Source organism: Schistocerca nitens, chromosome 12 (genome assembly GCF_023898315.1).
Source record: "Schistocerca nitens isolate TAMUIC-IGC-003100 chromosome 12, iqSchNite1.1, whole genome shotgun sequence".
Taxonomy (NCBI): domain Eukaryota; kingdom Metazoa; phylum Arthropoda; class Insecta; order Orthoptera; family Acrididae; genus Schistocerca; species Schistocerca nitens.
Genome location: NC_064625.1, coordinates 140,208,846 through 140,221,716, shown reverse-complemented (window position 1 = coordinate 140,221,716; position 12,871 = coordinate 140,208,846).

The window sequence follows — 12,871 nt, the reverse complement described above, 5'->3', positions numbered from 1 at the left end:
TAAGTGTTCAGGCGATTTAATTAAGCAAATGCGAATAAGTTCCGAGGGGCGAGATGCTCCTTAGAAGAATCATAATTGGTAATGAGACGTGGGTCTACGGTTATAATGTTAACACAAAGATTCGAACTCCACAATGGGCCGGGAGAGGTTCTCCCAAGTCCAAAAAAAGCTCGTCAGGTCAGGTCAAATGACAAAGCGGTGCTGATTGTCTTCTTTGATTTTGTAAGATTAGTTCATCATGAATTCGTGCCTCAGGGCCAAATTATTAATCGATGGTAGTATCGGGACGTGTTGCGACGCCTGCGAGATAATGTGAGAAGGAAATGGCCTGAAATGACACGAGACAATTCGTGACTGTAGCATCACGATAACGCACCAGCACATTCATGCCTGTTGGCGTGTGACTGTTACACAAAAAACGAAATCTCTGTGCTGCCTCATCCATCGTACTCTCCAGATCTGACCCCTGCTGACTTTTTTTATATCAAAAGTTGAAAACCCCGTTGAATGGACGAAGATTTGCAATGACAGACGAGATAAAAGAAAATTCTCAGACGGTGCTTCGCGTTATCCAGCAAGAGCAGTATCAAAGACTGCTTCTACATCTACATCTACATCTACATCTACATCTACATGGATACTCTGCAAATCACATTTAAGTGCCTGGCAGAGGGTTCATCGAACCACCTTCACAGTTCTCTATTATTCCAGTCTCGTATAGCGCGCGGAATGAATGAACACCTATATCTTCCGTACGAGCTCTGATTTCCCTTATTTTATCGCGGTGGTCGTCCCTCCCTATGTAGGTTGGTGTCAACAAAATATTTTCGCATTCGGAGGAGAAAGTTGATGATTGGAGTATCGTGAGAAGATTCCGTCGCAACGAAAAACGCCTTTCTTTTAATGATGTCCAGCCCAAATCCTGTATCATTTCCGTGACACACTCTCCCATATTTCGCGATAATACAAAACGTGCTGCCTTTCTTTGATCTTTTTCGATATACTCCGTCAGTCCTATGTGGTAAGGATCCCACACTGCGCAGCAGTATTCTAAAAGAGGACGGACAAGTGTCGTGTAGGTAGTCTCCTTAGTAGGTCTTTTACATTGTCTAAGTGTCCTGCCAATAAAACGCAGTCTTTGGTTAGCCTTCCTCACATCATTTTCTATCTGTTCCTTCCAATTTAAGTTGTTCGTAATTGTATTACCTAGGTATTTAGTTGCACTTACAGCTTTTAGATTAGACTGATTTATCGTGTAACCGAAGTTTAACGAGTTCCTTTTAGCACTCATGTGGATGACCTCACACTTTTCGTTATTTAAGGTCAACTGCCACTTTTCGCACCGTTCAGATATCTTTTCTAAATCGTTTTGCAATTTGTTTTGATCTTCTGAAGACTTTATTAGTCGATAAACGACAGCGTCATCTGCAAACAACCGAAGACGTCTACTCAGATTGTCTTCCAAATCGTTTGTATTGATAAGGAACAGCAATGGGCCTATAACACTACCTTGCGGAACGCTAGAAATCACTTCTGTTTTACTCGGTGACTTTCCGTCAATTACTACGAACTGTGACCTATCTGACAAGAAATCAAATATGCAGTCACATAACTGAGACGATATTCCATAAGCACGCAATTTTCAACGAGCCGCTTGTGTGGTTCAGTGTCAAAAGCCTTCCGGAAATCCAGAAATACGGAATCGTTCTGAAATCCCTTGTCAATAGCACTCAGCACTTCATGTGAATAAAGAGCTAGTCGTTTTTCACAGGAACGATGTTTTCTAAACCCATGTTGACTGTGTGTCAATAAACCGTTTTCTTCGAACACAATATATGTTCCAAAATCGTGCTGCATATCGACGTTAACGATATGGGCCTGTAGTTTAGTGGATTACTCGTACTACCTTTCTTGAATATTGGTGTGACTTGTGCAACTTTCCAGTCTTTGGGTACGGATCTTTCGTCGAGCGAACAGTTGTATATGATTGTTACGTATGGAGCTAATGGATCAGCATACTCGGAAAGGAACCTAATTGGTGTACAGTCTGGACGAGAAGAGTTGCTTTTATTAAGTGATTTGAGTTGCTTCACTACTCTGAGGATATTTACTTCTACAGGGTGTTTCAAAAATGACCGGTATATTTGAAACGGCAATAAAAACTAAACGAGCAGCGATAGAAATACACCGTTTGTTGCAATATGCTTGGGACAACAGTACATTTTCAGGCGGACAAACTTTCGAAATTACAGTAGTTACAATTTTCAACAACAGATGGCGCTGCAAGTGATGTGGAAGATATAGACGACAACGCAGTCTGTGGGTGCGCCATTCTGTACGTCGTCTTTCTGCTGTAAGCGTGTCCTGTTCACAACGTCCAAGTGTGCTGTGGACAACATGGTTTATTCCTTAGAACAGATGATTTTTCTGGTGTTGGAATTCCACCGCCTAGAACACAGTGTTGTTGCAACAAGACGAAGTTTTCAACGGAGGTTTAATGTAACCAAAGGACCGAAAAGCGATACAATAAAGGATCTGTTTGAAAAATTTCAACGGACTGGGAAAGTGACGGATGGACGTGCTGGAAAGGTAGGGCGACCGCGTACGGCAACCACAGAGGGCAACGCGCAGCTAGTGCAGCAGGTGATCCAACAGCGGCCTCGGGTTTCCGTTCGCCGTGTTGCAGCTGCGGTCCAAATGACGCCAACGTCCACGTACCGTCTCATGCGCCAGAGTTCACACCTCTATCCATACAAAATTCAAACGCGGCAACCCCTCAGCGCCGCTACCATTGCTGCACGAGAGACATTCGCTAACGATATAGTGCACAGGATTGATGACGGCGATATGCATGTGGGCAGCATTTGGTTTACTGACGAAGCTTATTTTTACCTGGACGGCGTCGTCAATAAACAGAACTGGCGCATATGGGGAACCGAAAAGCCCCATGTTGCAGTCCCATCGTCCCTGCATCCTCAAAACGTACTGGTCTGGACCGCCATTTCTTCCAAAGGAATCATTGGCCCATTTTTCAGATCCGAAACGATTACTGCATCACGCTATCTGGACATTCTTCGTGAATTTGTGGCGGTACAAACTGCCTTAGACGACACTGCGAACACCTCGTGGTTTATGCAAGATGGTGCCCGGCCACATCTCACGGCCGACGTCTTTAATTTCCTGAATGAATATTTCGATGATCGTGTGATTGCTTTGGGCTATCCGAAACATACAGGAGGCGGCGTGGATTGGCCTCCCTATTCGCCAGACATGAACCCTTGTGACTTCGTTCTGTGGGGACACTTGAAAGACCAGGTGTACCGCCAGAATCCAGAAACAATTGAACAGCTGAAGCAGTACATCTCATCTGCATGTGAAGCCATTCCGCCAGACACGTTGTCAAAGGTTTCGGGTAATTTCATTCAGAGACTACGCCATATTATTGCTACGCATGGTGGATATGTGGCAAATATCGTACTATAGAGTTTCCCAGACCGCAGCGCCATCTGTTGTTGAAAATTGTAACTACTGTATTTTCGAAAGTTTGTCTGCCTGAAAATGTACTGTTGTCCCAAGCATATTGCAACAAACGGTGTATTTCTATCGCTGCTCGTTTAGTTTTTATTGCCGTTTCAAATACACCGGTCATTTTTGAAACACCCTGTACGTTACTCATGCTGGCAGCTGTTCTCGATTCGAATTCTGGAATATTTGCTTCGTCTTCTTTTGTCGGAAGGCTGTGTTTAGTAACTCCGCTTTGACAGCACTGTCTTCGGTAGTATCTCCATTGCTACCGCGCAGAGAAGGCATTGATTGTTTCTTGCCGCTAACATAATTCACATACGACCAGTATCTCTTTGGGTTTTCTGCTAGGTTTCGAGACAAAGTTTCGTTGTGGAAACTGTTATAAGCATCTCCCACTGAAGTACGCGCTAAATCTCGAGCTTCTGTAAAAGATCGCCTATCTTGTGGATTTTGCATCTGTTTAAATTTGGCATGTTTGTTTCCTTGTTTCTGCAACAGAGTTATAACCCGTTTTGTGTACCAAGGAGGATCAGCTCCGTCGTTAGTGAATTTATTTGGTATAATCCTCTCAATTGCTGCCGATACTATTCTTTTGAATTTAAGCCACATGTGGTCTACACTTATTATTAATTTGGAATGAGTGTGCTTCCGGAAGTGGAAACCGCATGGGAGTGATGTATCAATTGTAGAGAAAAGTACTTCAGGGGCTATGCACAATAAGTAAAAGGTAAGCGTAGTAAAAAATTTTGGAGAAATTTCAAGAATTTTTTGAACAGACGTGTTACACTGGGAAGGAATAGTCGGAATGCCCAATTCCTTAAATACACCACTGGTTATTAAAATTGTTACACCAAGAAGAAATGCAGATGATAAACGGGTATTCATTTGACAAATATATTAGACTAGAACTGGCATGTGATTACATTTTCACGCAATTTGGGTGCATAGATCCTGAGAAATCAGTACCCAGAACAACCAACTCTGGCCGTAATAACGGCCTCGATACGCCTGGGCATTGAATCAAAGAGAGCTTGGATGGCGTGTACAGGTACAGCTGCCCATGCAACTTCAACACTATACCACAATTCATCAAGAGTAGTGACTGACGTATTGTGAGGAGCCAGTTGCTCGGCCACCCTTGACGACACGTATTCAATTGGTGAAAGATCTGGAGAAAGTGCTGGCCAGGGCAGCAGTCGCACATTTTCTGTATCCAGAAAGTCCCGTACAGGACCTGCAACATGCAGTCGTGCATTATCCTGCTGAAATGTAGGGTTTCGCAGGGATCGAATGAAGGGTAGAGCCACGGGTCGTAACACATCTGAAATGTAACGTCCACTGTTCAAAGTGCCGTCAATGCGAGTGCTTTCTCCGCGATGTCGCCAAACACGGATGCGACCATCGTGATGCTGTAAACAGAACCTGGATTCATCAGAAAAAATGTTATGCCATCCGTGCACAGAGGTTCGTCGTTGAATACATCATCGCAGGCACTCCTGTCTGTTTTGCAGCGTCAAGGGTAACAGCAGCCGTGGTCTTCGAGCTGATAGTCCGTGCTACTGTAAACGTCGTCGAACTGCTCGTGGAGATGGTTGTTGTCTTGCAAGGCACGGCACGGCGTTCCGTATTACCCTCCTGAACCCACCGATTCCATATTCTGCTCATTGGATCTCGACCAACGCGAGCAGCAATGTCGCGATACGATAAACCGCAATCGCGATAGGCTACAATCCGTCCATTATCAAAGTCGGAAACGTGATGGTACGCTTTTCTCCTCCATATACGAGGCATCACAACAACGTTTCACCAGGCAACGCCGATCAACTGCTGTTTGTGTATGAGCAATCGGTTGGAATCTTTCCTCATGTCAGCACGTTGTAGGTGTCGCCACCGGCGCCAACCTTGTGTGAATGCTCTGAAAAGCTAATCATTTGCATATCACAGCATCTTCTTCCTGTCGGTTAAATTTCGCGTCATCTTCGTGGTGTAGCAATTTTAATGGCCAGTAGTGTAGATGTGTACAAGACGGCAAGTTGAGAAATAAATATGTAGACACGAAGAATGTTAACAATTTTTTTTATTTAAAAAGAAAGAATTCGAAGGAATTACTTTTCATCACGCCCCCGTCAACAGTGTTTGTATATCAACAGGGTCTCATCCATCTTAAACTGTTGTGTAAAGTACATATTTTCCTAGGGCTCGACCTGCTGCTTCTTGATTATTCTAGACTCTCAGTGCAAAACATATCTGCGTGCCTGAGCGAGTTCACTAATATCTACAGACGGAAATTCCTCGCCTTCTTCGCGAATCACTGGCGAGGTTCTTGACCCTGAACGCGCCAGCAGGAACTGCAGAAAATCGCCCAGTCAGCGTACCGGCGAGAAATAACTTGCTGCCTCACACTTATCAGCCGGTTGGCCGTGACTTTGTTTGAGAGAGAGAGAGAGAGAGAAGGAGAAAGCGGCAGTCCGCAGAAACTGCCCAGTCATAACATCTCCGCGACTCACCACAGGTCTCTGGGACGCGCTCAACCACGTGGCCCTGCAAGCACCGTCAGTATTCCAACTAGCACGAAACTCTTATCTGAGATGCAGCAGCAGATATCACTTTACCTTGAAAAGCCGCCAGCGGTCACGCCGAGTGAAATGCATCTCTGTCCTGCGTGGAAGCTGTTTATCTGCCTCGCCAGCGCGAGACTCGGAGATAGCGAGTTCGTACCCCGATTCTGGAAGCAGTTCTTATCACTGCTCAACGGCCCTACTTGTAGCATTTCAAAGTCTCTATTGTAACAAATAAGCAGATCTTCTTCTTCGTCAAGTAGCAAATTTATACGTTACTACAATTCTCATGATGCTAAATGTAAATAAATAATGTACTGTGTGGTGTCACCGCCAGACACCACACTTGCTAGGTGGTAGCCTTTAAATCGGCCGCGGTCCATTAGTATACGTCGGACCCGCGTGTCGCCACTGTCAGTGATTGAAGACCGAGCGCCACCACACGGCAGGTCTAGAGAGACTTACTAGCACTCGCCCCAGTTGTACAGCCGACTTTGCTAGCGATGGTTCACTGACAAATTACGCTCTCATTTGCCGAGATGATAGTTAGCATAGCCTTCAGCTACGTCATTTGCTACGACCTAGCAAGGCGCCATAGCATTTGATAATTAATATTGTGAAGCTTGTACAGTAACGAGAGATGTACACCAATTGTGGATTAAAGTTAAGTATTACATCAACTACGTACTTTATTTGCTACTATTAATTCCTTTACCTTGTTCCAGACCTCACGCCAATCTGCGTGAGCTTAAAAGCGTGCATTTCGGCCTCCTCTAGCAACACGGTGTTGGCTCTTCTGCCAACACTACATACTGGTGGTGGTGGTTAGTGTTTAACGTCCCGTCGACAACGAGGTCATTAGAGACGGAGCGCAAGCTCGGGTTAGGGAAGGATTGGGAAGGAAATTGGCCGTGCCCTTTCAAAGGAACCATCCCGGCATTTGCCTGAAACGATTTAGGGAAATCACGGAAAACCTAAATCAGGATGGCCGCACGCGGGATTGAACCGTCGTCCTCCCGAATGCGAGTCCAGTGTGCTAACCACTGCGCCACCTCGCTCGGTCACTACATACTGTATTACCTATACAGTACTAAAAAAAAAGTATCAACTTTGTAATTAATGCAACGGTATTCACTCATAAAATCAATGTCTCTTAGTAGCATAAGTGAATTTATGATATTTTTCCAAACTTGGGACATTTTCATGATGTTACGAAATATCATAGCATCTTTGTCACGCATATGTTTGTAAGCACTTTGTATTGTATCAGAACATGTGGTGTGTGCTAGAAATCTTCGCCCGCATCTCGTGGTCGTGCGGTAGAGTTCTCGCTTCCCACGCCCGGGTTCACGGGTTCGATTCCCGGCGGGGTAAGGGATTTTCTCTGCCTCGTGATGGCTGGCTGTTGTGTGCTGTCCTTAGGTTAGTTAGGTTTAAGTAGTTCTAAGTTCTAGGGGACTTATGACCACAGCAGTTGAGTCCCATAGTGCTCAGAGCCATTTTTTTTAGAAATCTTCTCTGTGACAAATCTAAAGTGTTCAGCGAGAAAAATTTATGTGTGCAACCATAAGAATGCAGTGGGAACGTATTCACATCTGTTGGACGAATGTAATGAAAACAAACACTCCAAACCGACATTTCACGTTAAGTCACATCCAATGATAATCTGCAACGGAACCATCTGTGTGGCGTGCTTATAATTATGTATTATTTATATTTTGGGACAATTAATCTGTAAAAAAACGTTGTAATGAAAGCATGAAAACCGTCTGAAGATGAATCATAACGATTCGAAACCGGTAACGGTACCCTTTGAATAATGGAACTGAAAATAAATTTGTAGCTGGTTGCTGTCTCAACACCATCAACATACGTCGATATTGTCTGAAAAATGTGTCGCGAATGGAATCGGTAGTAAAGAAGTAATAAATTAAACCGCCGTATCTGATGCTGAAATTCTACTACATGAACGGCGAAAAGGTTGTAATCGTTATCGATTACAACCTTTTCGCCGTTCATAGTCCTGTGGGAGTTGTCTGCGTGAAAACGTTTCATAATTTCAAACTATGTGTAAACCTCATTGGAAGTCGCTAAGTGCTGTCATTGTCAAATACCGGATGAACGAAGTCCGAGTATTAACGGGCCTTCAGCTTCGCTGGTTCAAGACAAAACTTAGATTATAAGTGACATTAATTTTTTTATTCTGTCAAAGATTAGGCGAAGACCAAAAACTTTAGAAAGTGACATGTTAATAGCGGGAGTGGAAGCAAATCCGTGTCAAACAAACGATGTATTCCAGAATGAGATTTTTCACTCTGCAGCGGAATGTGCGCTGATGTGAAACTCCCTGCCATATTAAAACTGTATGCCGGACCGAGACTCGAACTCTGACCTTTGCCTTTTGCGGGCAAGTGCTCACTACCAACTGAGCTACCCAACCGCGACTCACGAGTGCCCCTCACAGCTTTTGGAAGGTAGGAGACGAGGTACTGGGAGAACTGAAGCGGTGAGGACGCCGTGTGACTCATGCCTGGGTAGCTCAGTTGGTAGAGCACTTGTGTGGTGTCACAGCCAGACACCACACGTGCTAGGTGGTAGCTTAAATCGGCCGCGGTCCTGTAGTACATGTCGGACCCGCGTGTCGCCACTGTGTGATCGCAAACCTAGCGCCACCACAAGGCAGGTGTCGAGAGACTGACTCGAACTCAACCCAGTTGTACGGACGACAGAGCTAGCGACTAGACATACGAAGCCTTTCTCTCTCATTAGCCGAGAGACAGAATAGCCTTCAGCTAAGTTAATGGCTACGAACTAGCAAGGCGCCATTAGCCTTACAGTGATTGTAATTAGAGTCTCACTTGTGTTCACCATAGAGATGTACAAGAAGACATTAAAGATAAGTATATGAGAAGCTCCGTTCTTTTCTTCATAGCATTAATTACGTATCCTGTTCCAGTACTTCACGCCCGTCTGCGTTAGTCTCGCGTGCCTTTTTAAGCCACCTCTATCTACAAGGTGTTGGCCCAGCTGCCGACACATCAACTTGCCTGCGAAAGGCGAAGGTTCCGAGTTCGAGTCTCGGTCCGGCACACAGTTTTAATCTGCCAGGAAGTTTCAATCGACGAATTGTCAGACACTCTTAACCAGCCTCGAGCGACGATCGAAGAACATTTGCAGCAGATTGGTAAAGACCCACAAAGCTAACCCACTCACCGCATGCAACTCATTGCTTCAGCGGCACACTATAGTAGCGTTTTTTGATCGGTTGAACTCTGGAGGTGAAAAATGATTTCTCTACGATAGTCAAAAACGCAATAGGCAGTGGCTTTCTCCGAATTAATCGCCACAGAGTGTAGCTAAGCAAGGTTTACACTGCAAAATGACGCTATGGTGTGTTTGGTGGAGTATTCGAGAGTCGTTCATTTCGAAATGCTGAAGCCTCGACAAGCTGCGAATGCAGACCTTTACTGTGAACAATTTGAAGGAGTGAATCAGTCTTTAATTAAAAAGTGCCCAGCGATTTTCAACAGAAAAGGCGTTATTACGCAACACCATAACGCAAGACCGTGCTGCAAAAAAATTAATGTATTGGTGTGGGAGGTATCGCCTCACCCACTATGCTTCCCTATAACATTTGCTAAGTGGCACAAAATTTCAAATATGGATGCTGTCCAAAATGCCATTTCCACATATTTTACTAAAGAAAAACAATTGATTTATAGTGACTCAGCATTGAAAATTTGAACGCTAGACCACAAAATGTTGATAACGAGGGTGCTTGTATCATTATTAAAACCGAACGAGGTGGCGCAGTGGTTAAACACTGGACTCGCATTCGGGAGGACGACGGTTCAATCCCGCGTCTGGCCATCCTGATTTAGGTTTTCCGTGATTTCCCTAAATCGCTCCAGGCAAATGCCGGGATGGTTCCTTTCAAAGGACACGGCCGACTTCCTCCCCCGTCCTTCCCTAGTCCGATGAGACCGATGACCTCTCTGTCTGGTCTCCTGCCCCAAAAACAACAACAACATAAATTAAAAATAGAAAATTGTTAATTAATAATCTGTGTAAATTTAACGAAAAATTTGGACGTTACTGTTCGATAGCTCTAATAGATGCGCAAACCACTGAAGGCTTTACTTCAGCCGTCGTGTTGTTATGAACTGAGTCACTTCCATATTTTGGATGTTTTGATCTAGTCTTCACTAATGATCTGCAGGAGTCTTGTCGTAAAATCTAATTCCACAGTCCTGGTCTTGGCCCTTCTGTTATTCCTAAGTGCAATTTGCATGAAAATATAGTTGAGGCGAAGCGCCCATTTGGATGCACTTTCAATAACTTTTCGGATGTTTTGACTACACTTTTATTTCTCCAACAACCTTACTCGTTTCGACTTTCTATAAGATTATTTTGTATCTCGCCCTTTGTTTGGACACATCTAGCAAAGTTATGTATTGTAATTTTCTTGTTGTAATAAAACTCATAAATACGAGGTGTTTCATTGTTTGTCTAGCGAACCGGGCTTCGTGCACACAACAAAACTGACGACGAGGCTAGTCCAAAAGAAAACTCTCAGCATAAGAGACAATGGCCTTTCAAAACAAACCACCAGAAGTGTCACCAATACACAATTGTCTCAGAGTTACTCTGGAAACAACAATGCCATCATTCAACACACATGTGAAGGGAAGATTTTATTTATTTATTTGTTACAATTAGCCCACTACCTGTGTAACAGTTTGTGGGCAGTATTATTACTAATGCAATTCTAGTAAAACGGGCTGTTCAAAAAGTCTCTCCGCAGTGCCGTATGAATTGTTAGCTGCGCGGGCCGTATGCCGTATACCGAAATGAAACTCAATGAAATTCAAGTTAGTAATTTATTGAATATTCATTTTTACTACAAATTTTCCCATTAAATGTTGAAAGTGTCCGCCCTGTTGTTGAATATACAATTCAATTCGTCTAATTATTTTTCCAAACACAAGCTGTAACATTTTCTATGAATGGGTACAGAATATCACTGCAGTATCGTTGTGCGTTTATTGTTTCGTTGAAAAATATGGGACGCGCAATCCGACGTCTAGAAATTGCAATCCAAACTCCTATTTTCACAAAATGAAATTTATTCCTCATGAATACACAATGGATTTGCAGTACTCCACATACGATAATTTTGCGAGTTCATGTACCCGGATAAATGAAACCACGCTTCATCAGTGAAAAACGTTTCATTAAGAAAATCCCTTTCATTTTGTTGAACGAAATTTTTGAACCATTGACAATAATACAGTCTCTTGCCATGATCAGTTCAGTTCTTACACGACTGTCACTTTGTATGGGTAAAGTTCTAATTTTTTCCTGTGTGGGCCGTTCCGACACTAACATTGATTTCCTGTGCGAGTTTTCTTACTGACTTGTTCGGACTCGTGGACATTTTATCGGAAATATCGAGTACTTTATCCTCAGACAAAACGCTAGGACGACCACTTCTCGCTGCATCTGTCACTGAATCCGTACTTCGAAATTTGTTAATCAAATCTCGCACAGCGTCGCGATGTGGGAGTTTTGTCTCCGGGAAAACTGAATTAAATGTTTGACGAACTGAAATTGTGTGTCTACCGCCAACTTTGAACACTTGTTCGACTAAAAACACACGTTCTTCAATGGTTAGCATTTTAACAGTGACAAAAGCGAAACAAACGGAACTAAACTTAAACGTTCACGTCAACATGTAACGACACACACCAACCATACTACTGACGCTGGCTGAGATAAACGAAACAGTGGAATTTGGGGAGAGTCCACTTGAAGGTAAGTAACGCAGGCAGGCGAACAATCATACTGCACGCGTGGCTAACAGTCATACGGCACTGCGGAGAGACTTTTTCAACATCCCGTACAACTCAGTCTTGTGTTTGGAAATTGTGCGCTTATTCATTAACAAAGTATTTAGTTCAGTCCTCGGCTGGACTAGTAGATTAAAATGCATCAAGTAGGCATTTACACTGATTCACTTCTTCCAGAAGCAGTGTTCGAACCGGCTTTCTGCAAGCCAAATGCCACTGCGCTGTACCGTGCGTTAGCGAGACAGGGAGACAACTTCTGTGAAGGACAGTGAAGCGTTTCGCTGCGCATGCTCGCTGGCAAATTTTCAACGGGAAGCGGGGTCAGCTGTTGCATCATAGATAAGGGTTTCGCGCTGATAGATTCTGACAATGCATTACGGCCGGCAGTTTTGTATGCATTCAAGACAAAACAAGCCGATAACTGTGAGAAGCGTGTCATTCCTCGCCAGTACAGTGACCAAGCAGTTTTCTGCCACTTCACGTTTACTGGCCCATTTCGACGTCGAGAGTGACTCACAAGTTGCCAAGGAGACTCCGTTTGTTGAAAATGATGACCGTTTAATTTTGAAAACAAAAGACGACGCACAAGCGTAGTGTAGGCAGTCTGATTAGTGGACGTGTTACATTTTGTAAGTGTTCTGCCAATAGAGCGCAGTCTTTGGTTAGTCTTCCCCACAACATTTCCTATGAGCTCTCTCCAGTTTAAGCTGTTCGTAATTGTAATTCCTAGGTTTTTCGTTGAATTTACGGCCTTTAGGTTTGACTGATTTATCGTGTAACCAAAGTTTAACGGATTCCTCTTCGCACTAAAGTCGATGAACTGACACTTTTCCTCATTATTTAGGATCAATTCCCAATTTTCACACCATACATCTACATGAATACTCTGCAAATCACACTTAAGTGCCTGGCGGAGGGTCTAACGAACCACCTTCATAA